The sequence below is a fragment of the Pongo pygmaeus genome, chromosome 12, assembly GCF_028885625.2.
Source record: "Pongo pygmaeus isolate AG05252 chromosome 12, NHGRI_mPonPyg2-v2.0_pri, whole genome shotgun sequence".
Taxonomy (NCBI): domain Eukaryota; kingdom Metazoa; phylum Chordata; class Mammalia; order Primates; family Hominidae; genus Pongo; species Pongo pygmaeus.
In genome coordinates this window covers 127,665,315-127,681,990 of record NC_072385.2, presented here as the reverse complement: position 1 = coordinate 127,681,990, position 16,676 = coordinate 127,665,315, and the positions used below count along the sequence as shown (strand labels likewise).

At 38.9% G+C, this 16,676-nt stretch overlaps 1 long non-coding RNA gene across 1 annotated transcript; it reads right to left on the bottom strand.

Annotated features, from left to right (window-relative positions):
- Nucleotides 1-677: 677 nt before the first annotated feature.
- Nucleotides 678-16,153, bottom strand: LOC129030787 (uncharacterized). Its single transcript, XR_008500753.1, has 3 exons — nucleotides 12,237-16,153; nucleotides 11,567-11,713; nucleotides 678-832 (listed from the first exon to the last, which is right to left on the bottom strand). It is a non-coding gene; the product is annotated as an uncharacterized LOC129030787 (long non-coding RNA).
- Between the last annotated feature and the right edge of the window lie 523 nt (nucleotides 16,154-16,676).

The following is a 16,676-nucleotide window of genomic DNA, read 5'->3' as shown; positions in this document are numbered from 1 at the left end:
AGAATTAATAGTTGTTTCCTGAATATTTTCATATTATTTGGAAAGTATTTATTAAAGGCCAAAAATGTGACAATTATTATGTATTATGTATGTAAGCCACTTCATAATGTTCTTTTAATTAGAATGTTTACCTTACCACATTCTGCTCCATCAAGATCATGTTATTTTATGAGTTATTTGTTCCTTGACAAAGTCAAGAAGACATATTGTGCACAACAATGAGAATAGGCAAAGCAATGATTCATTCATTACTGGATACTTTTCCCACTCTCCACCCCGCATTGTTATAGAATCCCCTAGAAAGTGTTCAAGAAGATTAATGCAAGGGTCACATCTCAGACCAAGTAAGATCTTGATGGTGAGACCCAGATGTTGAAATTTCCTAAACTCCTAACTGGATCCTTCAATGTATAGTCAGAGTTGAAAACCACTGCTCTAAATGTATTGTGTAAACCTGCCTTCTTCCCAACTAGGCTAAAACTTTCTTAACAACAAAGTCAAGGCATGATGTTATCATTATATCCCCTTTTACCTAGTACAATTCCTAGCACAAAATTAGTAACTAATAAATGTCTGTGAAAATAAGTGTTTTAATATTGATGGTCTCTGCCACCAACAGGATTTTAAGTCCCTGGATGGTCAGGTATTTATAAAACCTCAAACATAACAAAATACTCTGTAATTGGCTAATGTTTATAAGTGTTTCTTGAAGCTACTACAGTCCAATTTCAAGCAATCATGTACTTTGAGAAGCTTTTCATAAATGAAGAAGTTTGGGTGGCCAATCTCTGGTATGGAGACACATAAGTATTCTGGATAATATAACATGACTCTGCAAAAGAATAATTTTGTTTTAGTCTTCCTTGAGTTTTTAGTACTTGGTATTGAAAATAATCAATACAAGTATATAAGATGAATTTATGAGTAAATAACCAAATAAGTAGAGAAAGTATATTTTCACGCAAAAGGTAACTTTTTTTTTTTTTTTGCAGATGTGTGAAATGCTATGACTTATATTTTAACAAGAACATTCTGGGGACTGCATTAAAAACATTGTGAAGTAGGTCAAAGACAGAAACTGGGTAAAACCAGGAAGATTATTGCAGTCATCCAAGAGAGATGATGATGGCTTGGACTGTGGAGGTGACAGTGTAGTGGAAACAGTGGTTGGAGTCTGTCCATGTTTTGAAGGTGACACCTACAGCTTGTATAGGAATTGAATATTCAGTGTGAGAAAAAGACAAGAGTCAGGGATAATCCCCAGCTTTTGTGACTTGAGGTATTAGGATTAGATTTGCTGAGACTTAGATGATAAAAAACACAAGATGTCAGGGTTTGTGGGGAAGATCAAGAGCTTCATTTGGGGGAAGTTTTGTCTGCATACTTAAGAGCATAGATGAGCTATGGAAGAAGCAGACATAAACCTGGGGGCCTCAGAATACAGAAGGCATATGAAGCAATGAGACTGGAAAAACCAGCGAGGAGTGGGAAGTGTGAATAACACAGTTATTCTCAGGTTTCCTTTTCATTTTTATACTCAATGCTCTTTCAAAGGTTTTTAACACATGTATTTATAATATATTATTCCATTTTATGCATCATTTATTAACTTAACAATTATGCCTACCAAACACATGGCATTCACAGATTTAGTATTTCCAAATCAGACTGTATAGGAATCCGGAAGGTTCGCAATGTGTAGAAATGTGTCATTTTGTGGAGGCCTGGATATTAACTTTACACCGTAAGTTTAATATGTAGGAACAAGTCACTAAGCTTAGTTAGCCCACGCCCTTCTTAACCCGTCATTGTTTTTTGATACTCATACACCTTGGTAAATCTGGTTATATCAGTGTTAGGAATTTTGCCCATTTCTGGACTTTCAGGAAGTTTCCCCATGAATAGTAATGGCCTGCTCCATAGTAGGAAAGAATGAATTGAAATTATATTCTAGAGCCCCATCCAGTTAGAAATTAAGTCCTGGTAAGCAATTTCAAAGTTATTTCCAGTGCTATGTTATCCAGGAGCCAGGCTAGGTATTGTGAAAACTTCAATGATAAATATTTCACTTAATTTGACCTCAAGGAACTCACAGTTTAGTATAAATATGACAGAAATATGAAGTCATATAACACAAGTTGAAATGTGAGAAGGGTCGTCAGGAAAAGTCAGTAATGGATGCTATTAACAAGGTGTCCGGACCCTGTGGGTTAGGTTGATGTGTATTGGCTACTCCCGGGTAGGTGCTGTCTCCCCAGAGAACCGCTTTCAGCCACATGGAAGACTGACTTTATTTCCCAGGAGGTTGTATAAAGCCCACAGCCCATGGACCAACAAGGGAGCCTGACTTACTTGCCTTGAGGGTGGACCAACTCAGGACACAGTTCATCTTCCAGAACACACTATGTGAGGAGGCCAGAGGCAGAGTCCTGCTGAAAACACACCTGTCCTTGGCTCCTCCCCTGCCCAATACTAATGTCTCTTCCCTTTCTCCTGTTCACAGTCCTTCCTTTGATGAATCACACGCACCCTAACTTCCATCTCAGGCTCTTCTCTGAAGAATCTGATTATAGATAGGTACAGATCAAACACAAAGGAAGTTTGTGCAAAATATTTCCATCAGATAGATAAATCCAGGACGGAGAGCATCGTGGAAGGCATGGTAGTTGGACTTTCTGAGATAAGAAGGATCTGGGTATGAAAAATGAATGGCAGGCCGGGCGCAGTGGCTCACGCCTGTAATCCCAACACTTTGGGAGGCTGAGGTGGGTGGATCACGAGGTCAGGAGTTTGAGACCAGCCTGGACAACATGGTGAAACCACATCTCTACTAATAAAACAAAATTAGCCAGGTGTGGTGGTGGGCTCCTGTAATCCCAGCTACTCAGGAGGCTGAGGCAGGAGAATCACTTGAAACTGGAAGGCAGAGGTTGCAGTGAGCCGAGATCGTGCCACTGCACTTCAGCCTGGTTGACAAAGTAAGACAATGTCTCAAAAAAAAAAAAAGAAAAAGAAAAATGAACGAGAAAGGTCTACTCCATGTACGTCAAAGCAGAAGATAGAAGTACACTTAAGTCCTTCTGGAAAATAAGACTATATGCATTTTTTGCTAGTGAAGTCACGATCTACATAGCTCAGCCTCAGAGCAGTGTTGAATCCCAAAGACCACATTCCAGGAACCAAAAGCAATTTTACAGTAATTTACCCTTCACTTCCTTTTCACAAATAGCATAAAGAATGTAAGCAGACCACAGCAATTACGCTTAGGTCTTCTCTCTCCCTTCTTTCTTCATACACGATAGTCACATTCATGCCTTTCCTGAACCCACATGGCCTATCTCACCTTCTGCACTCCTAGGCCCACTACCTCCTGCCTTTCTTCACCTCTCTTTTTCTCATGGTTGTGTTTCATGTGGCCATGAGGACCATGTCTTGCAAGGTCCACCACTCCATGGAGAGCAAGGAAGGGAAACAGGACTAGGAGGTTAAGCTAGGATGCACTTCACTGACCAGAGTCAGAGAAAAGTCCAAGAACAGTTTGATGTAAGTAATCTTTATCTCACTATCATTATTAAGGGTCTAGATGCATGGCACAAAGCGAGGTCATGTTTGTATGTTGAATCTATGCTTTATCACAACCCCGCCATGCCATCCATTTTGCAGACAATTAAGTGGTGGCTCACAAATGTTATTGATAGGCTTTTGTGATGTGCATGGCTCTTTCCTCTACATCATTCTGCTCAATGTTACTTTTCTCTCCTTAAACATTTCAAGAGAAGGCAAAACTAGTTTTACTTGGAGTGATGGTTAATTTTATGTGTCAACTTGACTAGTCTAAGGGATGCCCAGACAGCTGGTAAAACATTATTTCAGGGTATATCTGTGAGAGTGTTTCTGGAAGAAATTGGCACATGAATTGGTAGACTGTGCAAACAATATCTATCCTCACCAATGTGGAAGGCCCTCATCCAATCCCCTGAGGACCTGAATAGAACAAAAATGTAAAGGAAGAGTGAATTTTCTCTCTGTTTTGAGCTGGGACTTCCATCTTGTTCCTTCCCTCAGGCATCAGAGCTACTGGTCAAGTCTTTGGACTGGGACCGAATTACACCACCAGCTTTGATGGTTTTCCAGCTTGCAGATGGACTATGGAACTTCTCAGCCTCCACAACTGCATGAGTCAGTACATGTATATTACATATATTATATTATAATTATATTACATATATTAGATATGTTGTTTTATATACATGTTGTTTTCTTACTGTTGTTGAAAAACATTTTTAACATACTCAAATTAATCTGAATAGTTTCCAATTTTTTTATCATCACCATTAAGAAGTTTTGACTAAGTACTTGTGTGGTCATGGCAATTTAGCAACCAACAAAGTAACTTGTTTCCCTGTGAAATTTAGAAATAGTCTAACAATGCTCATTATGGTTAACTACATAATTCAGTTTACCCCATGCCATCCAAAAAATATGATTATTAACTACTGCATTTTATTAGATCCAACAGATATAAAGAAAATGTCTCACTGTGACATCAGGAAAACATTCAGATGTGATGTTTGATATTAGAAATGTTGCATTTGTATTTATTTGCATACTGTGGATGTTTCAATTTACCTTTATTTATTGATGCCTACCTTTTCCCTTTTATAATCTATTTCTACAAAATAAATACATATTTTATATTTGTGCTTCTTATTATAGTAATAACATAATAAAAAGTACAAATAAAGCATTTGTCATCTTTATTGCAAAATTATATTTAACCAATATTTTTCTATGTATTTTGAATGCATTTGCATTTATTTCATAGTAAATATTTAATAATCCATAATTATTTTGACCAGTTCTACCATTGCTTATACTGTCACACACATATTTTTTTAAGAATATTTGAATAGGGGGAGGAGCCAAGATGGCCAAATAGGAACAGCTCCGGTCTACAGCTCCCAGCGCGAGCGACGCAGAAGACGGGTGATTTCTGCATTTCCATCTGAGGTACCGTGTTCATCTCACTAGGGAGTGCCAGACAGTGGGCGCAGGCCAGTGGGTGAGTGCACCGTGCGCCAGCTGAAGCAGGGGCAAGGCATTGCCTCACTCGGGAAGCGCAAGGGGTCAGGGAGTTCCCTTTCCAGGGGTGACGGACAGCACCTGGAAAATCAGGCCACTCCCACCCGAGTACTGTGCTTTTCCGACGGGCTTAGGAAACGGTGCCCCAGGAGAGTATAGCCCGCACCTGGCTCAGAGGGTCCTACGCCCACGGAGTCTCGCTGCTTGCTAGCACAGCAGTCTGAGATCAAACAGCAAGTCAGCAGCGAGGCTGGGGGAGGGGCGCCCGCCATTGCCCAGGCTCGCTTAGGTAAACAAAGCAGCCAGGAAGCTTGAACTGGGTGGAGCCCACCACAGCTCAAGGAGGCCTGCCTGCCTCTGTAGGCTCCACCTCTGGGGGCAGGGCACAGACAAACAAAAAGACAGCAGTAACCTCTGCAGACTGAAATGTCCCTGTCTGACAGCTTTGAGGAGAGCAGTGGTTCTCCCAGCACGCAACTGGAGATCTGAGAACGGGCTGACTGCCTCCTCAAGTGGGTCCCTGACCCCTGACCCCCGTGCAGCCTAACTGGGAGGCACCCCCCAGCAGGGGCAGACTGATACCTCACACGGCCGGCCAGGTACTCCAACAGACCTGCAGCTGAGGGTCCTGTCTGTTAGAAGGAAAACTAACAGAAAGGACATCCACACCAAAAACCCATCTGTACATCACCATCATCAAAGACCAAAAGTAGATAAAACCACAAAGATGGGGAAAAAACAGAGCAGAAAAACTGGAAACTCTAAAAAGCAGAGTACCTCTCCTCCTCCAAAGGAACGCAGTTCCTCACCAGCAATGGAACAAAGCTGGACGGAGAATGACTTTGATGAGCTGAGAGAAGAAGGCTTCAGACGATCAAATTACTCCGAGCTATGGGAGGATATTCAAACCAAAGGCAAAGAAGTTGAAAACTTTGAGAAAAATTTAGAAGAATGTATAACTAGAATAACCAATACAGAGAAGTGCTTAAAGGAGCTGATGGAGCTGAAAACCAAGGCTCGAGAACTACGTGAAGAATGCAGAAGCCTCAGGAGCCGATGCGATCAAATGGAAGAAAGGGTATCAGCCCTGGAAGATGAAATGAATGAAATGAAGCGAGAAGGGAAGTTTAGAGAAAAAAGAATAAAAAGAAATGAGCAAAGCCTCCAAGAAATGTGGGACTATGTGAAAAGACCAAATCTACGTCTGATTGGTGTACCTGAAAGTGACGGGGAGAATGGAAACAAGTTGGAAAACACTCTGCAGGATATTATCCAAGAGAACTTCCCCAATCTAGCAAGGCAGGCCAACATTCAGATTCAGGAAATACAGAGAACACCACAAAGATACTCCTCGAGAAGAGCAACTCCAAGACACATCATTGTCAGATTCACCAAAGTTGAAATGAAGGAAAAAATGTTAAGGGCAGCCAGAGAGAAAGGTCGGGTTACCATCAAAGGGAAGCCCATCAGACTAACAGCGGATCTCTCGGCAGAAACTCTACAAGCCAGAAGAGAGTGGGGACCAATATTCAACATTCTTAAAGAAAAGAATTTTCAACCCAGAATTTCATATCCAGCCAAACTAAGCTTCATAAGTGAAGGAGAAATAAAATACTTTACAGACAAGCAAATGCTGAGAGAATTTGTCACCACCAGGCCTGCCCTAAAAGAGCTCCTGAAGGAAGCACTAAACATGGAAAGGCACAACCGGTACCAGCCACTGCAAAATCATACCGAAATGTAAAGACCATCGAGACTAGGAAGAGACTGCATCAACTAACGAGCAAAATAACCAGCTAACATCATAATGACAGGATCAGATTCACACATAACAATAATAACTTTAAATGTAAATGGACTAAATGCTCCAATTAAAAGACACAGACTGGCAAATTGGATAAAGACTCAAGACCCATCAGTGTGCTGTATTCAGGAAACCCATCTCACGTGCAGAGACACACATAGGCTCAGAATAAAAGGATGGAGGAAGATCTACCAAGCAAATGGAAAACAAAAAAAGGCAGGGGTTGCAATCCTAGTCTCTGATAAAACAGACTTTAAACCAACAAAGATCAAAAGAGACAAAGAAGGCCATTACATAATGGTAAAGGGATTAATTCAACAAGAAGAGCTAACTATCCTAAATATATATGCACCCAATACAGGAGCACCCAGATTCATAAAGCAAGTCCTGAGTGACCTACAAAGAGACTTAGACTCCCACACATTAATAATGGGAGACTTTAACACCCCACTGTCAACATTAGACAGATCAACGAAACAGAAAATCAACAAGGATACCCAGGAATTGAACTCAGCTCTGCACCAAGCAGACCTAATAGACATCTACAGAACTCTCCACCCCAAATCAACAGAATATACATTTTTTTCAGCACCACACCACACCTATTCCAAAATTGACCATATACTTGGAAGTAAAGCTCTCCTCAGTAAATGTAAAAGAACAGAAATTATAACAAACTATCTCTCAGATCACAGTGCAATCAAGCTAGAACTCAGGATTAAGAATCTCACTCAAAACCGCTCAACTACGTGGAAACTGAACAACCTGCTCCTGAATGACTACTGGGTACATAACGAAATGAAGGCAGAAATAAAGATGTTCTTTGAAACCAACGAGAACCAAGACACAACATACCAGAATCTCTGGGATGCATTCAAAGCAGTGTGTAGAGGGAAATTTATAGCACTAAATGCCCACAAGAGAAAGCAGGAAAGATCCAAAATTGACACCCTAACATCACAATTAAAAGAACTAGAAAAGCAAGAGCAAACACATTCAAAAACTAGCAGAAGGCAAGAAATAACTAAAATCAGAGCAGAACTGAAGGAAATAGAGACACAAAAAACCCTTCAAAAAATAAATGAATCCAGGAGCTGGTTTTTTGAAAGGATCAACAAAATTGATAGACCGCTAGCAAGATTAATAAAGAAAAAAAGAGAGAAGAATCAAATAGATGCAATAAAAAATGATAAAGGGGATATCACCACCGATCCCACAGAAATACAAACTACCATCAGAGAATATTACAAACACCTCTACGCAAATAAACTAGAAAATCTAGAGGAAATGGATAAATTCCCCAACACATATACCCTCCCGAGACTAAACCAGGAAGAAGTTGAATCTCTGAGTAGACCAATAACAGGAGCTGAAATTGTGGCAATAATCAATAGCTTACCAACCAAAAAAAGTCCAGGACCAGATGGATTCACAGCCAAATTCTACCAGAGGTACAAGGAGGAGCTGGTACCATTCCTTCTGAAACTATTCCAATCAATAGAAAAAGAGGGAATCCTCCCTAACTCATTTTATGAGGCCAGCATCATCCTGATACCAAAGCCTGGCAGAGACACAACAAAAAAAGAGAATTTTAGACCAATATCCTTGATGAACATTGATGCAAAAATCCTCAATAAAATACTGGCAAACAGAATCCAGCAGCACATCAAAAAGCTTATCCACCATGATCAAGTGGGCTTCATCCCTGGGATGCAAGGCTGGTTCAATATACGCAAATCAATAAATGTAATCCAGCATATAAACAGAACCAAAGACAAAAACCACATGATTATCTCAATAGATGCAGAAAAGGCCTTTGACAAAATTCAACAACCCTTCATGCTAAAAACTCTCAATAAATTAGGTATTGATGGGACGTATCTCAAAATAATAAGAGCTATTTATGCAAACCCACAGCCAATATCATACTGAATGGGCAAAAACTGGAAGCATTCCCTTTGAAAACTGGCACAAGACAGGGATGCCCTCTCTCACCACTTCCATTCAACATAGTGTTGGAAGTTCTGGCCAGGGCAATTAGGCAAGAGAAGGAAATCAAGGGTATTCAATTAGGAAAAGAGGAAGTCAAATTGTCCCTGTTTGCAGATGACATGATAGTATATCTAGAAAACCCCATTGTCTCAGCCCAAAATCTCCTTAAGCTGATAAGCAACTTCAGCAAAGTCTCAGGATACAAAATCAATGTACAAAAATCACAAGCATTCTTATACATCAATAACAGACAAACAGAGAGCCAAATCATGAGTGAACTCCCATTCACAATTGCTTCAAAGAGAATAAAATACCTAGGAATCCAACTTACAAGGGATGTGAAGGACCTCTTCAAGGAGAACTACAAACCACTGCCCAAGGAAATAAAAGAGGATACAAACAAATGGAAGAACATTCCATGCTCATGGGTAGGAAGAATCAATATCATGAAAATGGCCATCCTTCCCAAGGTAATTTACAGATTCAATGCCATCCCCATCAAGTTACCAATGACTTTCTTCACAGAATTGGAAAAAACTACTTTAAAGTTCATATGGAACCAAAAAAGAGCCCGCATCACCAAGTCAATCCTAAGCCAAAAGAACAAAGCTGGAGGCATCACACTACCTGACTTCAAACTATACTACAAGGCTACAGTAACCAAAACAGCATGGTACTGGTACCAAAACAGAGATATAGATCAATGGAACAGAACAGAGCTGTCAGAAATAATGCCACATATCTACAACTATCTGATCTTTGACAAACCTGACAAAAACAAGAAATGGGGAAAGGATTCCCTATTTAATAAATGGTGCTGGGAAAACTGGCTAGCCATATGTAGAAAGCTGAAACTGGATCCCTTCCTTACACCTTATACAAAAATCAATTCAAGATGGATTAAAGACTTAAATGTTAGGCCTAAAACCGTAAAAACCCTAGAAGAAAACCTAGACATTACCATTCAGGACATAGGCATGGGCAAGGACTTCATGTCTAAAACACCAAAAGCAATGGCAACAAAAGCCAAAATTGACAAATGGGATCTAATTAAACTAAAGAGCTTCTGCACAGCAAAGGAAACTACCATCAGTGAACAGGCAGCCTACAAAATGGGAGAAAATTTTTGCAACCTACTCATCTGACAAAGGGCTAATATCCAGAATCTACAATGAACTCCAACAAATTTACAAGAAAAAAACAAACAACCCCATCAAAAAGTGGGCGAAGGACATGAACAGACACTTCTCAAAAGAAGACATTTATGCAGCCAAAAAACACATGAAAAAATGCTCACCATCACTGGCCATCAGAGAAATGCAAACGAAAACCACAATGAGATACCATCTCACACCAGTTAGAATGGCAATCATTAAAAAGTCAGGAAACAACAGGTGCTGGAGAGGATGTGGAGAAATAGGAACACTTTTACACTGTTGATGGGACTGTAAACTAGTTCAACCCTTGTGGAAGTCAGTGTGGCGATTCCTCAGGGATCTAGAACTAGAAATTCCATTTGACCCAGCCATCCCATTACTGGGTATATACCCAAAGGACTATAAATCATGCTGCTATAAAGACACATGCACACGTATGTTTATTGCGGCATTATTCACAATAGCAAAGACTTGGAACCAACCCAAATGTCCAACAATGATAGACTGGATTCAGAAAATGTGGCACATATACACCATGGAATACTATGCAGCCATAAAAAATGATGAGTTCACGTCCTTTGTAGGGACATGGATGAAATTGGAAATCATCATTCTCAGTAAACTATTGCAAGAACAAAAAACCAAACACCGCATATTCTCACTCATAGGTGGGAATTGAACAATGAGAACACATGGACACAGGAAGGGGAACATCACACTCTGGGGACTGTTGTGGGGTGGGGGGAGGGGGGAGGGATAGCATTGGGAGATATACCTAATGCTAGATGACGAGTTGGTGGGTGCAGCGCACCAGCATGGCACATGTATACATATGTAACTTACCTGCACGTTGCGCACATGTACCATAGAGCCTAAAGTATAATAATAATAATAATAATAATAATAATAATAAAAAGAAAAAAAAGAATATTTGAATAATTTTGATGTCATTGTCAATTAAACTTTTTAGGAGAATCTGAACAATGGCTACATTGTCATTTGCACATAGAAAGACTATAGAAAACCAATAATTTGCTGTTTTTCTTTTCATGAAAATCTGAGCAATTGTTAGTTCTATTAGTAAAAGAATTAAAGAATCAAGATACTTGCTTGATAAGAAGTACTATTTAAGCCATGCCTTTTTATCAAAATATGTCATGTTCAAATGTAGAAATCATTTAATGATTAACTTGCATTTTGTTCAGAATGACCTACTGAAAATAAATGATAATTATCCAATCATATAAGTGAAAAAACAGATGTACAGATCTCTTATGCAGAACACTTTGGATTAATGAGATGTTTTTTAAAAATCAAATTCAAGCCAGCTATAGAATAGCCCTGGAACTGTCAAGAAGGTCTTTTCTACATTTAGTTTTAATCAATTTGGTTCCAATCAAAGGGATTTTTCAACGCTTGAAACACACTGAGAGGTCTGAGGACACAACGTATTTCTAAATTCAACCGGGAAAAATCTATTTTTTGTCATCATTATGACCTTGCTTGGTAATATCATCCCTTTTGCCCACACCTAGGTGATGTCTTCTTTCTCGGTGGAGCTTAGTATGTCAACCACACACTGCTCTGTGACGTGTTTCCTTGGAAGAGGATCCAAGTCCGTAGCATCCATCGAAGGGGTCAGCGAAAGGCAAGCAGCAGGCTGGTGTGAGCTGGACATCTGGCATGTAGTAAATGCATTTAGAAAGCTAAGAAACCACTCATTGTAAATGACTCCTGCAACTGATTCCAACATGAGCAGTTGGGGGAGAAATAAGCTTTTAGGAAGGTCATTTAATGTCATATAGAGGCTTTCGCTACAACCCAGTTAAACTGCCTAGCAGTTTACAAAGCAAATCCCAGCCCAATTTTGATCTGGTAATCAATTGGGCCTTCTACTCAGGGAAAGGCTGTGCATAGAAACTAGATATGGCCATAATTCTTTAGCCTTAATAACTCAGGATTTGAATTGCCAGATGGACTTTGACATGAGATCGCCGCTGAAGAGAAATAGAAATCACTCCACTCATGTCAGTGCTTTGTGGATTCCTCACCAGTGACATAGAAGCTTGGAGTATGTAGCTGCACCCCTGCAAGTGCAGTCTTACTGAAGTTCTCATATTAATCTTACAAACACATTATCAGGAGTGGGAAATGACTAAGGATATGATCAAAGAGGACTCAAACGTTTCTCCATGTCTCACCTGTGGGAAAGAATACTATTTCTTACAAAAGGTAAGTGGAAAGGGTTCTATGTCTGTACATGGAACGAGGAAGGTTGAGGTCCTGGAGAGGATGAAAGCCTGGGAAGCTCCACTCTCAGCACCGGGAAGGACTGCAGGCCTCAGGGACACCAACTAAACAAGCGAGAGTCCAGAACAATGAAATTACAATCAAACCAATGCTGATATGCAATGCTACTAACCACGGTTTAATATTTCCTAATTCTCTGTTCCTGTTTCATTTTTTGCATGACATTTTACAAAATTCATTGCATCTTGTTTCACAAATTAATTAGCAAAAGGTTATAAACAAACTTCGTATGTGAAAATCATATGTATTCTTAGGGGTAGAAAGAAAAGGTAAAGGTTGGGAGTCTTGGAAGGAGCTACAAGATTTGGTAAAAGAAACAAATTTTGAAATAAGACATATTTACATTTAAACACTGGTCCTGCCGCTTGTTAGTTGTGTGACATTAAGCATGGTACTTTTATTTGTGAAGTCTTGGATTACTCATTGGAAAAATAAGAATTTTATTATTCACCTAATTGGATGCTATAAAATAGTAAAAAGGGAAAAATAGCCAGCACGTCCTATGTCCTTGTGACAACTTTATAACCTCTTTAAAAGAAAAATGTAAATATTTTCAACTCCTGGTTCTGAAGCAAAAAAGAAATGGAAAGTATTGAATTAAAGTTAATAGAAGGAATGTGTAAACTTGCACTTGAAATACTATTTTACTAGAACTCAGTATACTTACCATAGATAATAAGGCAAATGACATATAGTAGTGAATGAAGGTGTAGATGAAAAATTGGAAACGTAAATGCTAGCTATAGGAAATGAGCAGGCACTGAGGGCCCAGGAAGGTCAATACTAAATTTCCAAGGCTGACATATGCTTGGGGTTTTGTTATTCACCTTTGAGCTGAGACAATAAAGCAATAAACAGTTTTATAACTTAATAAGGCAAGAGTATAAAGACATAGTCAAACAAAAGCTGTAACAGACAGCAAAGCTGGACTTGGAATGACCACTGTCTGGATACAGGCTCAGGAAAAACCACAGACTGCGGAAAAATCACAAAAATGCAACCGCCCTGTTCATAGCAAAGCTCAGTGCAGTCTTCCCTAGTCAATCCTTTATGGCTCCAGGGGAATGGCCTTGCTTAAAACCTTGTTCCACCATAAAAAGGGGTCATTCTAAGGTCAGATCATAGAAGTCTCATGCCCCACTGACACTGAGTCACCAATCTTGAATGAGAAATGGCAGGACTCTTCTCCATGATTCATCCATTTAGTTAAAAGCTCCTAGCTTCCTGAAACTGCTGATCAAAATTTTAAATCCTTGGCAATATCATTGCATGTAATAATGTTTAGTGTAATGTATGCATTAAGACAGCAATTATCCATCTTGCTGTAGTGTGTGTTGTAATCACTTGTGAACTGATCTAAAAATTATTGTTATAAAAATAGTTAAAAATAGTTTATTAATGGTTAAAATAAATTAGAAAATATTTAACTTTATTCCTAAAATGCAATGCATTATTGATATTGTCATGTGGTTTCTTGAAGGGAAGTGCAGGAGATGGAATTTTAGATAGTACTACGGGAAATGCACTCATTCCAGAACAGTTCTAAATAGGGCAAGTTGTGCATATAAAAGTACTCCTCACATATATGATTCAGTGTGTGGGAGGGTGTTGAGGGACAAAATTGGGAACTGCTGCATTTCTTCTTTATATAGTTTGGATATTTGTCCCCACTCAAATCTCATGTTGAAGTGTAATCCCTAATGTTGGAGACTGGCAGAGGGATTTGGATTATGGGGGCAGATCCCTCATGAATGGTTTGGGCCAACCCCTTGGTGATAAGTGAGCTCTTGCCCTGAATTCATATGAGATGTAGTCATTTAAAAGTGTTTGGCTTCGCCCCCCACTTTGTCTCTTGCTTATTCCTGCTTTTACTATGTGACATACCTACTCTGTCTTCACCTTCTGCCATGAATGGAAGATTACTGAGGCCTCCCCAGATGCCAAGCAGATGTGAGCACCACCATGCTTCCTGTAGAGCCTACAGAACTGTGAGCCAATTAAACCTCTTTTATTTATAAATTACCCAGTTTCCTGTATTTCTTTATAGCAATGCAAGAACTTTATTTCCTAATGCATATATGGAAATAAGACCTGCATCATTTTTAAAGCAATGTTCCAACACTGCAGTTAAAACTGATTCACAAGATGTTATGAGCTGAATGTTTGTGCCGACCCCCCCAATACATATGTTGCAATCTAAACCCCCAATATAATAGTATTAGGAAGTGAGGCCTTTAGGAGGTGATTAGGTCATGAGGATGGAGCTCATGAATAAAATTAGTGCCCTTCTAAGAAGAAACAGAAGAATGATGATTTTTCTCTCAACCATGCGAGGACATAATGAGAGGACGCCCATCTGCAAACCAGGAGCAGAGTCTTCACCAGACACCAGATCTGCCAGTAACTTGATCTAGGATCTCCAGCCCAGAAATCTTGGTTGGAAATAGTGATGAAGGGTCTTCTGAGCATTCCTTTTAAATTGATGCCTACGATGTTTCTGATAAAATACTAAATAATGATTTTGAACTTTTAGAGAGCATAAAGAATTCAGGCTGGGCACAGTGGTTGATGCCTGTAATCACAGCACTTTGGGAGGCCGAGGTGGGTGGATCACCTCAGGTCAGGAGTTCAAGACCAGCCTGGCCAACATGGTGAAACCCTGTCTCCACTAAAAATACAAAAATTAGCCAGGTGTGGTGGTGCATGCCTGTAATCCCAGCTACTTGGGAGGCTGAGGCAGGAGAATCCCTTGAACCCAGGAGGTAGAGGTTGCAGTCAGGCGAGATCGCACCAGTGCACTCCAGCCTGGGGGACAGAGCCAGACTTCATCTCAAAAAAAAAAAAAAAAAAAAAAAGGAATTCACATTAAAAAGGCTAGAACTAGATAAGACACCTAGGACACAAATTTTAAGGAGACACTCTTTCTTAGGTTCCTGCAAGTGTTGACCTTGTATTTGTAGTACCTCGTTAAACGATTTGCCCTGGATGCCTCTCTGCCTTCACCTTAGTCCCTGTTCAGCTTGTCCCAATATGAAATAAAACAGACAATGGACACTCCAAATTATGGAAATATCAAAGGAGAAAGGGAAATATCAGCATGGGGAGTTATTAAACCTTTTGGAGTAAATGTATGCATCTTCTAGGGGCTTTTGAGATAATATTTTAGAATCTATAATATAGTTAGGTTGCTTATCAGTAAAATAAATGGCCTGAGGGGGAAAATTTTTTTGTAATTCAAAAAGTGAACTGCCGTCAGCTGATGATTAGTTTTAACCCTCTTGATGAGAATGCATTATTCACTTAAGATATTAAGGTGGTGAAAGGGAGCAGGCAGAGAGCCACTCATATTCAGAACTTTTAATATAAAGCTATAAAATGACATTAAAAATGAAAAAAATTCCCTTGAAAGACATAATGAGACAAAAATTACTCAGTAAAAAATTAGATAACTTGAATAATCTTAATTCTACTAAGTAAGTGGAATTTGTAGTAAAAACCTTCCACAAAAGAAAATTCAAAACATAAAATATATTCAGTAGCAAATTCTACAAAAATTTTCCTTAACAATTTATAGTAATTCTACACAAATTATTTCAAAATATAAGTAAAAGACCACTTCCCAACTTATTTTATGAAGCTAGCATTAAACTAACATTGAAAACAGAAAAAGATATCAGAAGAAAAAAGATACATAGCATAAAATCGCTTACATATATGTGTGAGATATATATATATGACTGATATATATATGACATATATATATACATATGACAGATATATATAAACACAAATGTCCTTACAAAATACTAACAAATTGAATCCACCAAAATAGAATGTATCATGATCAAGTAGAGATTAGTCTGAGAATGCAAGGCTGATTCAATATTTAAAAATAAAATCAATCTGTACAATTCACCATGAAAAAACTGAAAAGTGTAAAAAAAATGAAATTATATTGATACATGAAGAAATAGTCTTTGATAAAATTCAAAATGCATTCATGATTCTTTCAAAAGTCAGCAAATTAGAAATAGAAATAAACTTCCTCAACCAAATATAAGACATCATCAAAAAAAATCACACTACTACTATTAAACATTATACTAGAGATCTTAGCAAGTTCAATAAACACAATAAAGAAAAAAAGGACAAGAAAACTGAAAATAAATAAGGCATTATTATTATTATTTATTTATTTTTTTGAGACAAGGTCTCGCTCAGGCTGGAGTGCAGCAGCACAATCTCTACTCGCTGCAGCCTCGATTTCCTGGGCTCAGGTAATCCTCCCACCTCAGCCTTCCAAGTAGCTGGGACTACAGGTGCCTGCACCA